The sequence below is a fragment of the Dendrobium catenatum genome, unplaced genomic scaffold, assembly GCF_001605985.2.
Source record: "Dendrobium catenatum unplaced genomic scaffold, ASM160598v2 fragScaff_scaffold_1226, whole genome shotgun sequence".
NCBI classification, from domain to species: domain Eukaryota; kingdom Viridiplantae; phylum Streptophyta; class Magnoliopsida; order Asparagales; family Orchidaceae; genus Dendrobium; species Dendrobium catenatum.
The window spans coordinates 803,232-809,842 of record NW_021319688.1 but is presented as its reverse complement, the minus strand read 5'-3'; positions in this window follow the sequence as shown (position 1 = coordinate 809,842).

The window sequence follows — 6,611 nt, the reverse complement described above, 5'->3', positions numbered from 1 at the left end:
TCTCGTCCTGCGTCAAGTCGCCGCCTGCGACACGTCTGCGTCCGGCAGTTCCGCGCTGCATCCTGCGTCCGGCGAGTCCGCGTCAGCAGTTCCGCGTCGCCAGCAGTTCCGAGGCCATGTCGCAGTCCGCTGGCGTCCATCGGGTCGAGTGGTTGACCCGAACCCGAAGCGGGTCGGTTCGAGTCCAGAAATTCACCAGTTTGCAAAACCGGGTCGAGTTCGACCCGAACATGAATAGTGTCGGGTCAGTTTTGGGTTCCCGGTAACACCCAAAATTGATACAACTTAAAATAAAATAAACCCATTTATTAATCAACCTAAAAAAAAGTTAAAGTCTTATAAGATTTAAGTAATATCATCAAGTTTGGCTTTAGCTTACCCGCCTTTTTGTTCTCAAACTCAACCCCTTCCGTGACATTGTGTCAAGAGGTTCCGATCATTTGTTCTCAGAGTTCTCAACCAAGGAAAGTTATATCTATAACTGGCGATGAGAAAAATTATAGGTAAAAAATTAGGTAAAGGTGTTTGAATAATTCCATTGCAATTTAAGAGAATCATTCATAGAATTATGAAGCACTACTTAACACTTTAGATGTTTAGGTCAAAAGGATCACGACAAGATCAAGGCTTGTTAGATATATGATAATGATGAAGCGTATTGTATCTCATCATACTTTGAATCTAAAGATGATCATATCATATATGAAGGACTAAGACATTAACTTATCCTACGAGGCTTAATGTTGTCTTAAGTAATAATTTACTTATATACGAGGGTGTCCCATGAATTATCCTTTCAAAAGGTATCATATTTTGTGATTATGTCAATGAGAAAAATTTAGAGAAAATTATTAATCTTCATCTTAATAATGTGGAACATTTCATATATGTTTACTTTTCTTTTAGTACTTATATTTATAACTTCGAAGTATGTCGTTCATTGTTAAGTGTTGATGAAATATTTTTTAATACATCTTGTGGATGTACTTTACTTGTGGTACTGGTACAAGATTTTAGTTCTCAACTTTACTAAATGACATTTGTAGCAGTTGGCTCAATAGATAACAAGTCATTGATTTATTTATGAGATTGAGAGAGACAATAAGAATGATGGGGAATATAATATTTGTCTTTGATGGATGTAGTTGTATTGTTAATATTTTATCAGTCATTTTTTTTAGGCACGTTATGGAACTTGCACTCATAATATTGCAATGAAAATTATCATATAATTCATTACCAATAGTTATCATGAAGAATATCATGTAGCTTTATAGACTTATAGAATAGTTGATTTCCATAGGTACTTCAATATAATACATGTCAAGAACCTAACTATAGACAATCTAGAAAATGAAATTATCTTTGAATGATTGACCCTGAAACCCCATATATATTTAGGAGCTTCAATTATGAGTGTCAAAAAATTACCTTACATGAAAAACTTAACATAGTCACGACTTGAAAAATCAAAATTTTGGTTGACCCAATTAAAATTTAGGTTAAGTTTGAGTATGAAATCTTGACCTAATGAAATTTTAGATTGATTTGGGCTGACCCACAAAACTAAAAAGAGTTGGATCATGTTAAATGAGATATTTTTGGGTTAAACAAATTATATTTGGGTTATATATGTTGTGTTGATCTAAAAAATTTGCATGATCACTTAATAAACAGTTAAACAGGTTATTCGGGTTCATGTCGAGTTCAATTTGACTAAAATATTTTGACTCATTTAATAAATAGGTCAATTTTGGCTCAATTATATTTAGGCTGTTAAACTTTAGGTCAGACTTGAACTTGAACCGCCAACTTAAGTTGACACATATAGCTTCAACAATGTTACCAAGAGTGGACATTAATTCTTATCCAATGACTATTTTATTGGAGTTTTTTAGGCATGTAATGCAAAAAGTGTTGTTTGATAGATGCCCCATTAGAACAAATACAAAAGTGTTGTTTGATAGATGCCCCATTACAACAAATACAAAATCTATTTTGACAAACAAGTTTGAAAAAGCATTGAGAAATCTCTTAAATATTTCTCAAAATTTGATTATCTAGTTCATTAATCAAAATGAAGTGCATATGCTTAATATATAGTTATGATATCAATTTATGGGAGAGGATATGAACATGCAGTGATAGAGCCATAAATTTTACCTACACTACTAAAAAATTGATATTTTGACATCATTTAATAACATCTTTTTAAAAATTGTCACCAAAAAGTTTTTTTAGATGCGTATAAACCACGATTTGTACTAATCTCATGCATTCCTTCCCTTACTAATATCTCACGATTCCTCCCCTCCCATGTCACGGTATAAACCGCTCCTTTGCATGCTCGAACTAATCTTGCATTTGTCTCTCATACTCATGGCTGTCTCCTGTGCCCTAGCTCGCATGCACCTCAAACATCTGCAGCCATCTACTCTTCATTAATTGATCAACTACAATCCCACATCCTACATCAAACCAAATTGCCTCCTCCTATGCCCTAGCTCACGAACAGCAGCCCTCATCTTCAATCGAGCACCCGCGTTCACTTACCAAGTAAGGTTAAACAATGGCATGCATGTGAGATAATTTATACCCTCGACTATATATACACTTTGTTGCTATGGAATATCTTTATGTTCTTTATGGTAATAATGTGGAGTTAACCGCTTTTGCAATTACCAAGGGGATTTATTTGTTGCTATGTGTATGAAGCTTTGACACCTATTTTGTTTCATGAATTCCACTATCATCTGAGTCATCTTCTTATTATTGGTCCCTGATTCTTCTTATTGGAATGTAATATTTTTGGGTTCTAAGTGCTACACAATATGCAATATAATAGGCAAAGCTTCTCTAGTGGTTTTAGTTATTGAATTCCATTATCACTTGACACATCTTATTATTATATTCTTCTTGCTCTTTTCTTGTCTCCTTTTGGGAATGCCCTTCTTTTGGATGTGTTTTAGTTGAAGGAATTAGCATACCTTTATGAGCAATTTTAGATTTATGCATGATAGTGGATAGGTTTGTTGCATAAACAACTTAGCTTTTTGAATGTTGCACCAAGCTCTTATATGATTTTTAATAATTTATCACACATTTTTTGCTTCTATGATTTTCTTACATCTCATGTTAGATTTGTATTAGAAATCCTAGACATAAAATGCACATGTCAAATGCCTCATTGCAATTTTGATAAAAATTGAATTATTATCATATGCAATGCAAATTGACATTTTAATTTGGTTTTTTGTAGTAATTTTGTAAATTTTTGATAAATTCTAGCTACTGGTTTTATGTTTTGCTTCCCATCGACTTAGTCGCATATCAAACGTTATTTAGTCCAATTTGTTTGTTGAGTTGTTGTTGATGGGCCAATTTGTGGATCTTCGATTTATTAAATTGGTTTACTGATTTTGTTTGCTTTTGATGTCTTTAGCTCTTCTAATTATATTGTGAAATGTGCAGCATGGATGAGTGTCATTTGTCTTATCCTCATGATCATTGAGCAACACATACCTATTTATTGGAAGTGGTTTATCTAATTATAATGTAAATAAATCCTTTTGTAAATAAAAAGGATATTTGTAAATAAATTCTTTTGGCAGTAGCTTGGTCAAATATTTTCTATTTACATATAATATTTGTGCTACACATATATCCCTTAAAAAAAGAATTTTTACAGAAGGATTGATATTAATAATAATGACGTAATCTTATTATTCACACAAATTTTATTAATCTTGTTTGGAAGATTTTTCGTGGTGTTATTTGGTTTGATAATTCATTAAAGAGGTTGATATATTATTTTTTATTGTGCTTATTATTCTAGTCTTTTTGTTCAAAATATCTTCTCTTCTATGAGTATCATTCAATTAATGAATTATATATTATTAACAAGGAGATAAATAATCAAGTTTCGCATAATTGATACTCAAGGTGTAGAATAAAAAAAAAATAAAAAAATGTGAAATATAAATGGGCACAATATTTTATTTTTGTATAACCGATGTTTTGTTTTGAAATATTATAAGGACTTTGATTTTATGTTCGGCTCTAGGTAGTATTATATTTTTTGATATATATAGCAATATGGATTTTATTATCTAGATGGTTTCAACCATAGCCATCAACAAACATCTTATGCTTAAATGATATAGTTCTTTTATAATGCTAATCTTATGCATGCCTTAATATAAACTATCTTTTTAAGTGCTTTAATTTATGCCTTAATATAGGAATATTTATCTGAATTTCCTTTTATGCCATTGACTTATCTCTTCAATTTGTTTTTCTCTTCATTTTCTCTTGTAAATTTGATGCATAATTATTTGATTAATTATCATTGAGAGAAATTTATTAAGCAAGTTTATAGTGGGTTAGTACTTTTACAGTGCTTTCAAAATCTAAGAACTCAATTGTACCATATTTTCAACCATAGCCATTGATCTCCAAATATAAGGAATCTGGTATTAGCCAGTGATATTTCTGTATGGCTGTCTTTATTTATTTATTTATTTATTTTGTTTGTTTTTGGTTTATTCAAGAGCAGGCAGGAAGTATGTCCAAGAATGTGAAGAAAAAAAGTTTCCAATTGATGTATTTTATTTAATTACTTGATTATTATTTCTGTATGGCTCAGTTTCAATATTTGCGATTAAGTTTCCATTTGATGGCAAATTGTTATTTAAAAATCAAATATGTGCCTCTTTCAAATCATTAAAAAAAAAAAAATCAAAAAATTTGTAGTGGTTTTAACCGCTGCTATTGACCAATCGTCCAGCTTTGCAGCAGTAAAAACCGCTACTATAGCGAAATAACCAAGTTTTACATGTGTTAAAAGTTAAAACTACTGCTATAGACTATAGTCGAATTTCTAAGATTTGCATGTGTTAGAACCATAGCTAAAGCAAAATTTCCATTACAATTATGCAACGGTTAAAACTGCCACTACTAAAAAAATAAGATTACAAGCAGAGTCCAGAAATAGAGAATCGTTCAATTTTGTAATTGTGAACAGTAAAAGCATAGTTATTGTTCACCATTATGCTTTTACTGTTCGTTACTGCTCTTTTACTATTCACAGTCACAAAACTGAATGGTTCTCTGGATCCAAATTCTGCACATAATAATCTCTCTCAAAAAAGAGGTTATTTTTGTCTGAAATAATCGTTCAAGTACATTTCTCCAAAAAATAATTAATGACTATATTTCTTAAATTATATTTATTATGAAGTACATAAAGTAAAATTTAACCAAAAAAATTATATCAACAACATGATTTTGTTTTTATCAAGTTAGGTCTTTTTTTAATGTGTTCTTAATTTTACATGACATCAGTTATCTCTCAACATATATAAATTATTACCTAAATTCTTAGACAAATGCAATTGAATTGTTAGTCAATACAACAAAACTATTAGAGCATTTGCAATATTTTTTTTTTATAAAAAATATATTTGGGAATGTTTAATAATTTTGCTATATTATCAAATTATTTGGATATATTTGTTTCATAAATTAATAAGCTTTTTTTATTATTATTTGCAGCAATTAAAGAAAGTGACACATTAAAAAGAGTTAATAGCATATGGCAAGCAAGAAAATATATGATTAAAAATATGTAGCATGTAGATGCATGCAAATAGTAATAGTGTATATAAGTGATAAGTTATCAAAAATTCATTTACTATAAATTTATAATCAAAATGATTATAGGAAGGAAACAAGCATGATGATACTAAGAGCACCATGGCCTGACTCCTAAAGAGCCTAAATCAAGACACTTAAAAATATATTTGGAAGATTCAATAGACTATTTGAGGGACAGTAACCTCTAAATTTCACTTGCTTGGAGTCGAAATAAGCATCTCTATTAGACAAATCTAATAAGTCTAAGATTGACCAATTTTGAAATTATTAAGGCACAATTTTTTTTAAGAAATTTCCAAAGGATCAAATGAGAACAATGCGATTTGTGTAATAAAATGTCCTTATTTCGAACAAAAATATATAAGATAACTCACTCAAAATTTTATAAATAGACTGTAATTCTACTCAATAGTTGGATGTCATAGAGAACTTTAGTGGAGAGAAGTCATAGACTTCAAGAATTAAGGAGTTTTAACCATCAAATCTCAAGGTCAACTGGGGTCAACCGGCCAATGACCAAAGTCGATCCTTGTCACTGATCATATCGTTAACCAACACGAAGCCCCATCATCGACCATTGCCAATGCCAATTATCGGCCAACATGTTGACACTAGCCTTAAGTTGATGGATTATTGGTGTTTGACACCAACATTCTTAGTCATCTGGTCTCCCTTCTATAAGAAGAACTAAGTTAGACTGTGTGACGTCAACCAACTTCAAATGTTCCTTATCAACTATCTTCTAACACATATAAAGGATCAACATCTAAAGTTTAAGAGTCACTTGCATTTTAACGCCTGTCTTCTTAGTCATTTGTCCCCTCACTTTAAAGAGAATGACTTAATATACCACCAATTGACACTTGATGTCTTCAATTCCTAAATGGCCATCGACTACTTCCCACAATGTATAACTTCTATCATCAATTAAAATTTCACTACATGAAAATCGTCAA